At 38.2% G+C, this 14466-nt stretch overlaps 1 pseudogene; it reads right to left on the bottom strand.

The window, feature by feature from the left end:
* Positions 1-1273: 1273 nt before the first annotated feature.
* Positions 1274-14466, bottom strand: part of LOC109264241 (importin subunit alpha-1-like) — a 149107-nt pseudogene continuing 135914 nt past the window's right edge.

Here is a 14466-nt window from a genome sequence, read left to right on the forward strand (position 1 = left end):
GCAAAGATAATAGCACTCTATGGTGACAATATGCTAACAGTTGTGTGCTTGAAGATTAACATATAATCCACTACTTGAGAGACCTTTTTTTTTAATGAAACAATTATGGAGACCACTTTCAAGAGATGTGGAAAAGCAAGCCCCAGCACATGGGATTAAACAACTAAAACTAAAGAAAAACCAGAAACCATTTCCAAATCAGCAACAGTTATATTCACTTGATTACGTTGATACGCGTTATTAATTTGGCTGTTTATATTTTAATTTAAAAAGCATACAGACGAATAGCTGTGTAACTTCTGGGAGGCAAAATTTCTTTTCACAACAATAAACAAAAGCAATAGCAATAACAACCACAAAAGAAGTTTAATTTCGGATCACAAGCCATTGCGTCTGATCAATTATGAATATTAAAACAAGATTGCTGACACTCAGTTCTTGTTGTTTAGTTTTAGTTGGAAAGAAAAACATTTTTCCCAGTCATAAAGTAACTTCTTCAAGACTACTCCTTCTAGAATCAGTGACGAAAATTATAAACATTTCTGAATATAAACTATGAAATAGAAACTATGCAAGAGCACAGAGTGCTAGAAATCAAGAGTACTGAAGGTTTCAGTTTCGGAATCATTATTTATTAGTCTTGTGATCTTGGTCAAGATTTCTTCTTCTCTTTCCCCTCCCCCTCCTCCTTCCCCTTCTTCCTCCCCCCTCCTCCTCCACCTCCCCCATCCTTTTCCCTCTCCTCCTTCCCTTCCTCCTTTTTTTCCTCCTCCTCCTCCTCTTCCTCCTCCTTCTGCTTCCTCTTCCTCTTCTCTTCTTCTTCTTCTTCTTCTTCTTCTTCTTCTTCTTCTTCTCCTCTCTGCTTCTCCTCCTATTCCTCCTCCTTTCTCTTCCTCTCCTTCTCCTCCTCCTCCTCCTTCCTCTTTCTCTTCCTCTCCTTCTCCTCCTCTTCCACCTCTCCTTTTTCTTCTTCTTCCTCCCCTCCCCCCATCCTTCTCCTCTTTCTCCTTCTCATTCATTTGGTAAAGAAAAGGGTGGAATTAAATCTTTATTTACAGGACACTGCAAGATATGAGATTCCATATAGAAATAAGATACCTATTGAGAAGAGAAGCTTCATACAGTATGTACAGTTTGGAACTGTTCAAGTATAGTTTCTTTGTAGAAAGTGCTGCAATAACAAAACGTATTTAAAAAGAGTTCTTAGTAGAGAAACAGTAAGACAAACATACCATAGTACACAACAAACAATTCTATGCCTCAGTAATACAATCTAAAAGTTGCAGGTCCCAGGAGTGCCATCTTGAACTTGGAACATATAGCCTTCAGAAGTAGTGTCTGGCACAACATTCTGACCTTCCTCTTCCTCTACAGAGAACTATTTGTCAATCAAGTTTCATGAAACTTGGTACACAGATTCATTTTCATGATTTTGTACAGCTTCACTTTTGTCCAAACCTCCACATTTTTCAATCATTATTGATAAGTTTCTCAGTTTCACCTAGTTTCCCAGAAACCTGAAATGTGGGGGATAAACTTAGGAATCCCCCTGGCTTACACCAATGGGTTAACAAGGCATAAAGAAATACAAAGTCATAAAATGCTCACACCCGAGTTTGGGTAAACCAGATTGTCACCCCAAGAATAGGAGGGTTCAAAGGCACCCTGAGAATAAGGAAGCACAAAGGTGCCAGGAATAGGAAGGTACAAAGGCACCCCAACATAGAGAGGAGGTGCAGAACCCCCAGAATAGAGAGGGAGAGGCAAAGTCCTAAAATAGGAACAGGTAGAAAGGTGACCAATACATAGGTATATGAAATAAACAAGATTAGATACTCAAGGTGGAAGCACCCCCAATTTAGTACTATAGCTGAAAACCTGCTTTCACGGGAGAATAGGGCCAGGTTAGGTAAACTGGTGAATGGGATTATGGACCGCTGTGCTGCAGGCAAAGCAGCCCAGGGAAGAGATGGTTAACAAAAGAAAAGGTGCCTTATTAACCCTGAGGTTATTCCCCCTACCTGTCTCATCCCCTAGGCTAAGATAAACAGAGGTGCGGCTTCATGTCCACTGTAAACAACCTTCCTCCCAACTGTCCGGTGCCCGGATTTTGTGTTATATTGACCTAAACCCCTAACCACAAATATCCTCAAGACCCCCTTTCCCTCACATTCACAAGTTAATGTTCATAGACTCATTGTCCCTTTGTGCATATCCATCGCCATGTTTATAAGCCTTCTGATCCTGATAAAAATGGGGTAAGAACCCTTATTTGGGGCTCTTGTCTTTTCCTGGACATTAGCCATCTCTTGCTTTCCATCCTGCATCCTGCTCTTTTGCTAGACAAGAGAGAACTTTAGACCCAGAGTCTATGGCACTGAAGTATGTTTGAAATTGCATCCAGAAAAACAGAATACTTTTGGTATTTGTTACAGTTAAAAGGTTCATCAATGGTTATGTCACCATGAATGAGGTTTACAATCTGTTCAATGCTTCTGCCACTTGTATAGTTAGTCAAAGCCCATACAGTTCCTTTTGTGTCTTAAAATCTGCCTTAGAGAGAACACCAATGAAGAATGGGACTAATCCATGATTCACAACCTGCTCTATCTGGTCCTGACAACCACCTGTGATGATTGATATTGTCCACATAACTTCCTTCTGAATATTAGTTTTGGGACTCATTAATAGACTTGGAAAGACAACAAGTGCTCTTGCATCTATTACACCCTGAGTCTGTTCATGTGTCCCCGTGACAATATTTCCTGTGGTTCTTAGTGCAGGAGTCACAGTGGGCAATGCAGTAGCTCCTAGAAATTTCACAGTTGTGGCACAACACCTGTTTGCACAATCATTTCAATCCATTAATTTGGATCACCAGTAAGGTAGGAAATTGCCCAGCAGGTTATCTGCTAATAACTACTTCTGGGTCATCATGACGCAGAAGACAAACTAAGATAGGGAGAATCTGCTCAATAGCATCTAACAGGGGTGCAGGATTTTTGTTGTGACAAATGTTTGGAAGTGTCCAAAGAGCTAATTAAGTAACCACATGCTGAAGATAACATATTAGGAGCTGCAGGGAAAGCCAACAGCCATCCTTGGTAACCAAGTCTTGGAAAACAGAACCGTCACTGTGAGGTTTCCTGGAGCCTAAACAGCTTGTTCACTGATGTGGGCATGAGGAGTTGCCCACAGAGAAATGAATGATGGGATAGCACCTCCATCTACCACAGCCTTGGTCTTTTCTGATGTCCTGGAAGCAATGTTAGTGAGGGCCCAGGCAGATTCAAACTGAATGGGACTACAGTCAATTCTGGGCAAAAAAGACACAAATTTTGGAATCAAACCAGCTCAGATTATGTTGTCTGTGGGGGCTATTTTTCCCCTAGAAAGCAGGTTCTAGCTTGAGTAGCCTAGGACTCGATTTCCAAATGGTTGCTCTTTATGCTTTTGACAATGTCATCAGTGTCATCAACAGACCAATTTACAGTGCCCTGGTTGTTGTGGTTTTCCTGCAGTGAAGTAGCATCATCAGGAAATGAGCTTACATCTCTCCTTTACAGTATCTTGTCATCCTTCTTACCTCGCCTCAGCCCCCGTTAACTTCTCCTCTGCACTGCCTCATATCTGGACTGTCTTTCCCCTTGTTCTTGAATCTGTTAAGGCTAGCGGCTAGTGAATTAGCATTCTCATTGGTGGACGTGGTTATGAGACAAAGGGAGAAAGCTGTATGGCATGGTGGGCTCAGGCTTCCACGGGAGATGGGGTGGGATGGGCAGGCTACAGGCCAGCTGCCCTCAAAACATCCACCCCAGCTCACTCAAAGACCATGTTGGTCAAGATTTCTTACAAAAATTTAGGGAACATAGTAGTACTCATTCCTGATATATAATCAGGATATATATGTATATACTTATACATATATATATACATGTATATATATATATATATACACACACACACATATATATATATATATATAAAATCAGGCTATCTATATAACATATATTATTTATTTTTAAATGTTTTTTTAAAATTTATTTTAAGAGGGAGAGAGAGTGCAAGCAGGGGAGGGGCAGAGAGAGAGGGAGAGAGAGAGAATCCCAAGCAGGCTCCAGGCTGTCAGAGCAGAGCCCAGTGCAAGTCTCGATCACACCAACGGTGAAATCATGACCTGAGCCAAAACCAAATGTCTGACGCTCAAACCACTGGGCCTCCCAGGCACCCCATATACATTTATTTTTAATGAAGTGAGATATGTGTCTGTGGACATCTTACAAACTGCAGTATATTCAATCTCAATGTGCTTTGTGAAATACTAGGTGAAGGTCAGATAGGTTGGGAAAACAATACATACTTTATTCCTGTTTTAGAGATTTATAATTGATATCTGTAAATTCAAATAACCAAGAAGTGCCTATCAAAACACTTGCTCAACTTTGTTTAACCAGTTTCCAAAACGATCCATTCTTACTTTTTATGTCTGTCAATATACAGAAGTAGGTTTCTTTAGAACAAACTGGATTAGATTACCCTCAGAAATCTATAGGACAGTGGTGATCTTTTAAAAAAATATTAAAATGTCACTGAAAATGAGGGAGGGAGATTCCTGTAGTTTAGGTTGATTTGAGAGAACTTATAGATGTAGGCCTTGAAGTATACTAATTATTTAATAATGAAATTATTTATTGAGTAGCTACAAATATTTATTGAATATATACAAGGTGGGGGAAGGCATCAGGCTTTGTGTGGTTACTATATTAATCTCATTGAATTTAGGAACTAGAGGGTGAGATAAGACATACACGTAATGCAAAGTGGCACCATAAAAAATTAAAATACAGTGGTAAATAAGTTGGTGGAATTTTAGGAGCAAAGTTGCATGTGCAAACACAAAGTATCTATTTAGACATTAGATTGTCCTGAGATGGGGCGCCTGGGTGGCTCAGTCAGTTGAACGACCGACTTCGGCTCAGGTCATGATCTCACGGTTTGTGAGTTCGAGCCCGGCGTCGGGCTCTGTGCTGACAGCTCAGAGCCTGGAGCCTGCTTCGGATTCTGTGTCTCCCTCTCTGTCTGCCTCTCCCTCTCTGTCTGCCCCTCCCCCACTCATACTCTGTCTCTCTCTATCTCAGAAATAAATAAAAATTAAAAAAAAAAATTGTCCTGAGAACTTCTACTTTATTTCTTTAAATTAGATTTATTAGTTTATTAAACTATGTCTGAGACAGGACGCTCTGGTAATTGGCTATACTGAACAAGCATGCCCTATATTTGAAGTATGTCCTTGTCCTTAGTATCAGGCTTATAAAACACCCAAGGAAATATCTATAGGGGACAAAATTCATGCATTTCTTATTAGTTATCATTATTATTTAGATAATAGAATACTGGACCATGTTTCCACATTTATTCTGAGATCTCTACTTTTTTCAGATATAAATATCTTCTTTACTCACTAAAAGTATGTAAGATAAAAATGTAGTATAATATAGTATTTATCATGTACTTAGAAAATTAACCTAAAACAACCTTTTTGGAACACATTTTTTAAATGTTGCAAAAGTTACTTGAGTCTACATTCCACACTCAAGTCACTCCTGAAAACTCTCTATATCTATTTTTACCCTTAGTATCTAATCTCCAGTCTACTTCCCAGTAGACAATATGGATGGAGGAACTTGTTAAATTTTCAAACATGGGTACAGATTATCATTATCATAACGTCTTATTACACACTTTTACAGAAAGCTTTTGGATAGTATGATTTTTTCTCATCTTGGACCCATCAAATCTCTTCTCTCCCTTTAAAAGTCAGGACACCGAGGACGGTAATCTTTTATATAAAGTATCAACCAGGCTGGTACGTATAGTTCTGATTCTGTTCTTCTGAACTTAATAAAACTCTTGCTCTGAAGGTGTTCTAGCCCAGGTTGCTACAGCCAAGTACTATAGGCCAGGTGGCTTATGAACAACAGAAATATAGTTCTTACGGTCCTCAAGACTGGAAGTCTGTGATCAGGCTGCTGGCATGGTTGTGTTCTGGTGAAGTCCCACCTCTGGTTGCAGAAGGATATTTCCTCATTGTGTCCTCACATAACAGAGAGAGAGTAAGAGAGCTCTCTGGGGTCTCTAATAGGGGCACTGATCCCATTCATGAAGTCTACACCTTCATGACTTACTAACCTTCCAAAGGACCTACCTCCTACTGACATCACATAGGGGTTAAGATTTCAACATAGGAATTATGGGGGACGATGATAGAAGGCTATTGAGTGAATGAGCACTGGAGCTATGGAGTCAGAATATCTGGGTTCTAGTCACAGTTACTATGTGTGATCTAGAATAACGGTTGCACCTGATTAAATTTCTGGTCATCCATCCTCGGTCTCCAAAATATGCCCCCCTTACGTATTGGGCAAACTTAAAAATTAAATATTATAATAACATAACACTTGAATTTTAAAGTAGAATGTGACACTAATCTGTGTCTTCTACATGATTGTGGTATTGTTTTTGCATTATTTTTGATAGGGAAAGAGAACGATCCAAGGACTTCACTTGGATATTTGTATTGCAATAGGTAGATTATCAATGAGGTAATGCTAGCTACTACAGTACACAAATTACAAATCTTACAGTTTTACACAGTAAATGTTTATTTTCACACATGCCACAGTGCAGGGTGGGTGTTAGTAGTCAGATGGCTTCCCCTTAAGAGACCTTAGAATCTGGACATTTTCCTCCCTATGACTCGACTCTCTTTTATTTTTTAAATAAAGTTTATTTATTTGTTTTGAGAGAGAGAAAGAGAGAGAGAGAGAGAGAGAGAGAGAGAATGATCAGGGGAGGGGCAGAGAGAGAATCCCAAGAAGGCTTTAAGCTGTCAGCACAGAGTCTGATGTGGGGTTTGAACTCACAAACTCTGAGATCATGACCTGAGCTGAAATCAAGAGTGGGCGTTCAACTGACTGAGACACCCAGGTAGCCCTTGACTTTTTTTTTTTTAGATTCTCTTTTGACTAGCTTGGATTTTGAGAAAGAAAAAGAAAAGAGGATTATACCAGAGGGTTTTATGGCTCAGGACTTGAAATAAAATACTCACATTTTCTTGGCCAGAACTCAGTTACATGGCCAAAATTGCCTGCAAGAGAAATATAGTCCAGCCATGTACTCAGGAATTAAAAGGGAACTCAAACTAGAACAAAAAAGTAGGAAATAAACTGGGGTTCCAGTAGGGCTATCAAAGAGATTCAGAAGCCAAATGTCCATTTTTCAGCTGATTCAAGTTAGTTTCAACTGGCGACAGTGTGTTAGCACTGAACCATATTCAACAGTCTCTGATGTATGTGCGTGTGGGTCTTTCCATTTCCTGAGTGTGAAGGAATCTTGTTAATAGTTGCACATCACTTTGGGACATATAGAGCAGAGATTCAGCATGTGCCCACATTTTGAGTATGTCATTGATATTCCAAGATTCTTCCTGAAACGATTTGTTATTTCAGGGGCCTAAGTCTATTAACAGTTTCAGATCAAAGACTTTGATGAAGGTCTGTTGTGGTTCCTGCTGCCCAGATCTGGGTGTATGAAAAGTTACTTATCTGTTTCATTCCTAGGGACCCCATGGTTGATCCACCATGGCCAGAGATCCCTGTGGGTCAGATGATTCTCTTTTCCATGCTGTCCCTACTCTTATTACAGTAATAATGCCCATTATATCTCTGGCAATTAAGTGCTTGTCCTTGGTCTCTGACACTTTTGGATCTGCTCATTCCCAATGAAGTCAGGAAACTGTTTCCAAATAAGCATTTCCTTCTAATACTCCTGGCCCACAAGGTCTCCCATGTAAATGCTTTTGAAAGGTGTTCTTTGGCAGAGTGTGGATGACTGGGGTACACTATGGGGGTGTTTGAGGTGCTGGACTCTTCTGTTTCTTGTCCTGGGGGGTGATCATAAATGTGTTTTGTTTGTGTTCACTAGCACTCATTGCCTCCACAGTCTCTGATGCCTTTAAAAGCATGCATTTTGAAATCTGTTGAGCATTTTGTTTAGCTGTTCAATGGAGCATATTTTGGTGCAAGGTGACTACAACTACAATTGTCCACTAAAAACATAAACTTTGCTCTTAGCTCTATAGAAAGTAATGATCCAAAATAATTTATCTTTATACCTGAAAAAAAAAAAAAATGGTTTCTTTTACCGAGTAGCAATAGTTTAAACTCCTAAGAGGCCCTTCCGGTGAACTCTCCATTACCCTCATCATTCTCTAAAGCCTTACCTTGTTTTATTATTATTTTTTTCAATAGCATTTTCACTGTCTTACAAAATTTATGTTTAGGTTTTTCTCTATTTTCCTCTAGATTATAAGCTGCAGTAGAAGAGACAAATATTTTATTTTGCTGAGTGCCTTATTCCCAGCATCTAGACCAGTCCCTGGTTTATGGCAGGCACTCCATAAATATGAAATGAATGAAGCAATGTTGTTAGTTGTGTGTATATAAATTAAAATTTCCTATCACTCACAGGAAAGAATAATAATCTATTTGCTAGGATTCTACATTTTAATTTCAATTTAACCTTTTAAATTAATTATTATTAGTAAATTAAATGTTTATGTTTGCTTGAATTTCACATATCATATATTCCCTGTACTGACATCGGTTAAATCAAAACAATACTAATAACATATCCTAACTGTAAATTATTAGCCAGCATGTTGTCACAATGGTATGATTTGGGGTCTTCACATGTTGCAGGGTAACTTCTCCCTCTTCTGAAAAGCTGTATTTTTTTCCTCACGAACTACTGATTTATTTGCCATGTATCAAATACAGTCTGAAGTGTGCTTTGATTGTCTTGTAGAGTCAGGTCTCTTAAAACATTGTTTTAAAAACACAAATTGGGGCGCCTGGGTGGCTCAGTCAGTTAAGCGGCCGACTTCAGCTCAGGTCATGATCTCGCGGTCCGTGAGTTCAAGCCCCGCGTCGGGCTCTGTGCTGACAGCTCAGAGCCTGGAGCCTGTTTCAGATTCTGTGTCTCCCTCTCTCTGACCCTCCCCCATTCATGCTCTGTCTCTCTCTGTCTCAAAAATAAAATAAATGTTAAAAAAAATTAAAAAAATAAAAAATAAAAACACAAATTTATTCTAATGTGATTGATGTATTAGGGAATAATCGGAGTTTAACACGAATGTTGTATTTTCTTTTGTATGATTTCTTAGATGAATTCAGAAAACCACACCCAGTTGAACCAAGCTGGATAGGAATACACAAAGTGTAGGCACACACGCACACACACACACACACACACACACACACAGACACACACACTCACTCCTGAAACACCCACACTGGATACCTCAGGTCACCATGTGTGTCATCTGCTGTTACAACTTCCCAGGCGATTGCAGATAACCTTCAGTCCACCATTTCACACCAACTCACAAGCTGACACCCATTCAATGCCCACTTCCAGAAGCAAATTTCAGGTTTTTTGGGTCAAATGCCATATTCACTGTAATATACATATATATGTATATGCTTATGTAACATACAAGATATATATATATATATATATATATACATACACATATATATTAAGTATATATTCTTGTATACTTAATATATACAATATATAAGTATATATTATATTATATATTAATATTAAGTGTATATATGCTACTTAAAATGTATAAATGATAATAGTTTTCTATTAGGTTCTTACCTTTTTTTAATGTGTTACTGACACTTTACATTTTGCGTGTTGTCCTTTCACCTTATTTTCCCTCATAAATCCTGTGGGGTTTATTGTGCAAATTTCGCACAGCGTGATGCTTTTTCTGAAATGTGTGTGTCACATTAAAATAAAATAGACTGTATTATAATTGCTCTATCATCTGTGTTGTCCGAGTCCTTTAGCAACCCTGGTTGGGTTCCCCAAAAGTAGACACTGAGGTGTAGCTGGGCTGCAACATGTTTCTGGGGATCGACATCTGGGAAAGGAAGTATGGAGTAGCAGTAATGGGCTAAGGAGGCAGACACACTGTGGTGTAGGCTTTATATATATATGTATATATATATACACACACATATATATGTATATATATATATATATGTACACATTTGTATGTATATATACATATATGTATATATTCATGTATATATACACACATATATGTATATAAAATACATATAATAAAATATAATACATTAATATATAATGTAATGACATATAAATATATATATATATATAATATATTTAATGTTTTATTTATTTTGGAGAGAGAGAGAGAGACAGAGTGCAAGTGAGGGAGGGGCAGAGAGAGAGTGAGACACAGAATCTGAAGCAAGCTCCAGGCTCTGAGCCACCAGCACAGAGCCTGATGCAGGACTTGAACTCCCGGACCATGAAATCATGACCTGAGCCACAGTTGGACGCTCAACCGACTGAGGAGCCACCTAGGCAGTCCTGTGGGATAGGCTTAACAAAGCCACAGGAAATAATTTTTAAAGGAATAGTGCTTGTCAGAGAGTATGTCCTCTGTTGAACAGAAATGGCCAAGCCTTTGTGCTCCTCTGGCTTTACTCAGTTACCAGATATGGATGTGGTTGGAAGGCTGAGGCTCAGGTAGGGGGCGCTCTCTGCAGCTGAGCCGTATCCTAAAGAAGCTGATACCTGTGAATTGTCTGCAAACCAAAGACCCTCGAGTTGAACACTAAAACCTTTCTTAAAAAGGAATGCCGCTTCAATTTATCATGATATGGGTATTTCTGGGGTAATCTCATGCTATATTTTACATAGTTTAGAAAAACTCTTAATTTTGAAATAATGTTTGCACAAATAGTACAGATAAGTCCTAAGTACCCTTTATTCACCTTCCTCTCATGTTAATAGCTTACGTAACTCCAGTACAATGATCTCAACCAGGAAATTAATACGGATGCAATACTATTAACTAAATACAGGCCTTTTTCAAATTTTACCAGTTCCATTAATTTTCTTTTTCTGGACAGAATCCAATTTGGGATCGCACATTATATTTACTTGTAATGAATTGTGCTTTAATTTTTACGTATGTATCCTTCTGTGTGAAATATTTAAAGGCAAATACTCCATACAAAATATCCGAAATACTTAGCAAAGTGTTTGGTAATATAATTATTAAATGAATAATTGTGGAATGAATAGACTCTGCAAATTTTTCAAAAACAGATCTTCATTTAATTTTAATTTCTGGTATTATGACCACACTTGGCCTTCAGTTTGTTTGTTTAGTAATTTCTTTAGCAATGAATGAAATTGAACTTTACATATTGGGTACCTCTCATGGCATAAATGATATAAATTAAACAGAAAAGGGAGCCAGTTCTTTTCTTATCACTTTTAAAAAATATGTTGCATGTGATTTGAAGAAATAATATGAATACAAGAGAAGAGAGAAGAAAGCATCAAAAATATTTAGGGAGATGGTATTGAATCTCATTTTGAAATGCGTGATGGGCATGGGTTAATTAGAGTCAAGAGAAGGAGGGGAGTTTTGCAGAGGATGGTGATGTATAAAGCCACCGAAATATAAGCCTGGAAACTGGACACAAAAGAAGATAAAACAGCAGGGTGTTTTGTTTGTTTGTTTGTTTTTGTTTTTTTTTGTTGTTGCTGTTGTTGTTGTTCCGAAATCAAAAGGCAGAGAAAATTTACGAAAACCCTTATCCATTTTCTGAGTGCTAACTAGATAGAACTTTTGAATGATGAATTTCTTTTTTGATCTTGTGTGGATTTCGCATGACAGAAGCTTGCGGCCTGTTTGCATTCATTCATTCACACTTTGAATGGCTAAGAAGTCCATAATCCTATAAATAAATTACTCACTGGGGTAAAAGGAAATGGATTTGGATGTAATAATTCAGAGTGAAATACAGATTTTCTTCTTAATCATGTGGCTATTATAGGAAAATATACAAGCAATCTTTAAAATCTATAGGATAAAGCACAATTTGCTTGGCTAATTAGCTTGGTTTATTAATTTGCTTGGTTTACGAGAAATGTATTAATTGCATCTTCATTTGTTGATTTGTAGTATCATTTATTCATTGATAAGATATACTCATGACGCCATCACTTTTGAGGGAGCACAATTATCAATTAGTCTCTTTTTATTTTACCAAGCACATCACAATATTTTTATTTTTACATTGGATTGCACAATTTCTTACATGGTGGATGGCTAAGTACATACTTCTCTGATAACTCTCAAAATTTTGGATTCTGTTTCTAAATGTCTGGAAAGCCTTGTTTCCTTCTGAAGTGTGAGGCTCTAAATGGAGTGAGATTTTAACTTAGGCTTGGTGTTATCTTGGGTGAAAGGGATTAGCACACAGTGCTGCAGAGAGCCGCTGAGTACTCAGAGAAGCTACATTTCTTCTCCTGAGACTTTAATTCTCTTTCAAACAATCAACTGAAAAAGCAACTGCCAGAGACTAACCAGCATATATTCAGTGTTTTTTTTTTCTTTTTTTGCCTTAGATTTTGAAATCCAAAAGCACAGCTTGTAAAAAAAAATCCAGATAATGCTAGGATGTCTGTCGCATTTAAAAATTAGATCAGAAGTTCTTCATATTTTTAATAATGGAACTAGTTTTGGTACCAGAAAGCTCTCTGAAAAGGCTGTTTTTTTAATGGTAATATTTATGAAAAGAGTTTAGATGCATATGAGGTTGTGTTACAATTGTCTTTGCTTGCATTAAAATATTTTCAAATGTGCCTGAGTTTGGAAGAAATGTTCTTCGTCACAGGTATCGGTTGTATGGCATCTTAATGTAACCATCCATAGTTGGTCTGAGGATGACTTCCAACATATAAATGAACCTCCTCATCATGTCTTCCAAAACGTGTTCCTCCCTTCCTGTCTTCTTCGTTTTTACTAATGGCATCATGGTCTGCAGTTGTTCAGATCAAACCACGGTGCCGGTTATCTCCACGTGGGGCCACACTAGATAACTTGCATCCCACACTTGTGCCTGACAGTGCAGTGATCACTCTGCACTGTAATGCTCTGTTGAAGAGTCTCTTTCCTGCAGAAGATTGTGTGTCTCTCTCCTCATGCTAGATATTAGATCACTGTTTGGCAAGAAATGGACAAGAAGCATCCGAAGGACAAGTGCAGGGTGAAAGAAATGAGTGATGTGTTTCTGTCTCTCGTATCTAATTATCTTCCAAGGTCTATTGATTTTAGTTTTGAAATACTTCTCTTATCCATCACAACCCCTTCATGTCTAGTCCATAAAGCTCACGGTCTTCTTAAGCAATTACTTGGACATTTGCATGAGACTGATGTTACTTTCATCTCTGTCCCTGATCCCTTCTCTATTAACCTCTTTCATATTGCCCTCAGTGCACTCTTCCTAAGAGATGTCTTTGAGGTTGTTATTCCTTTGCCCAGTACCCTCCCTGACCCTAACTCTATGCAGGACAAGGTATACAACTCTCCGGTATAGTTAGCATGTTATCCAAAGTCTGGTCTCAGAACAGCCACCCTTCTTTTCACCGTGTCCACTCATGCATATGATATTGCACCCCAAATCAGAACTTATTGTTAATTTCTTCCCCCTTGCTGTGTTTTTGATCTCTTGTTTACTGAAATATCTTCACCTTCGTCTCTACCTGTCCCGAGGCAATTTAGCCCAGGTATGTGTTACCTCTTGTATGATTAAGCATTTCTAAACAAATTGTCTCAAAGGAAAGCATTTTCTCCTCACTCTGTGATCTCATAAGACCTTGTCCATAATTCCTTTACTTCATTGCACCTTGTATTATCATTATTTGTATTTATGGATTGTTTCACTAGTTGGGCATAAGCAACTTAAGGCAGAAACCATGGCTTTTGGGGTACCTGGGTGGCTCAGTCGATTGAGCATCTGACTTTGGCTCGGGTCATGATCTTACAGTTTGTGAGTTCAAGCCCCGCATGGGTCTCTCTGCTGTCAGTGTGCAGAGCCTGCTTTGGGTCCTCTGTCCCCCTCTCTCTCTGCCCCTCCCCTGCTCTCTCCCTCTCTCTCAAAAATAAATAAACATTAAAAAAAAAAAAAAGAAATCATGGTTTGCTATTGTGTGACTCTTCCACAACTTTGAGCATGATTCTTAAGAAGGCAGACAGAAAATGTTTGCTGACAGGATCTGGAACATGTGCAAGTTTCCATTATTACATTTTCTTAATATCACAGGCTTCATGTAGTGAACTACATAAAATGAAATGTGTGTAAGATGGGGTATTATTTAAAATACCAAATTTTCAATTATTTCCACTGTAAAAGGAATTATGAGTTTGCAAGTTAGGTAGAGTAAATGAAAAGTTAATAACATCGACCTAGTCAGAAAACAGGATCACATCATGGGGAAATGAATTTTGATTCTGCTTCAGGGACACATGGAAAGAACATAGGCTCTGGAGAAATCTGGGTTTAAAAA

Source organism: Panthera pardus, unplaced genomic scaffold, assembly GCF_024362965.1.
Source record: "Panthera pardus isolate Hobbes unplaced genomic scaffold, ASM2436296v1 HiC_scaffold_22, whole genome shotgun sequence".
Classification (NCBI taxonomy): Eukaryota; Metazoa; Chordata; class Mammalia; order Carnivora; family Felidae; genus Panthera; species Panthera pardus.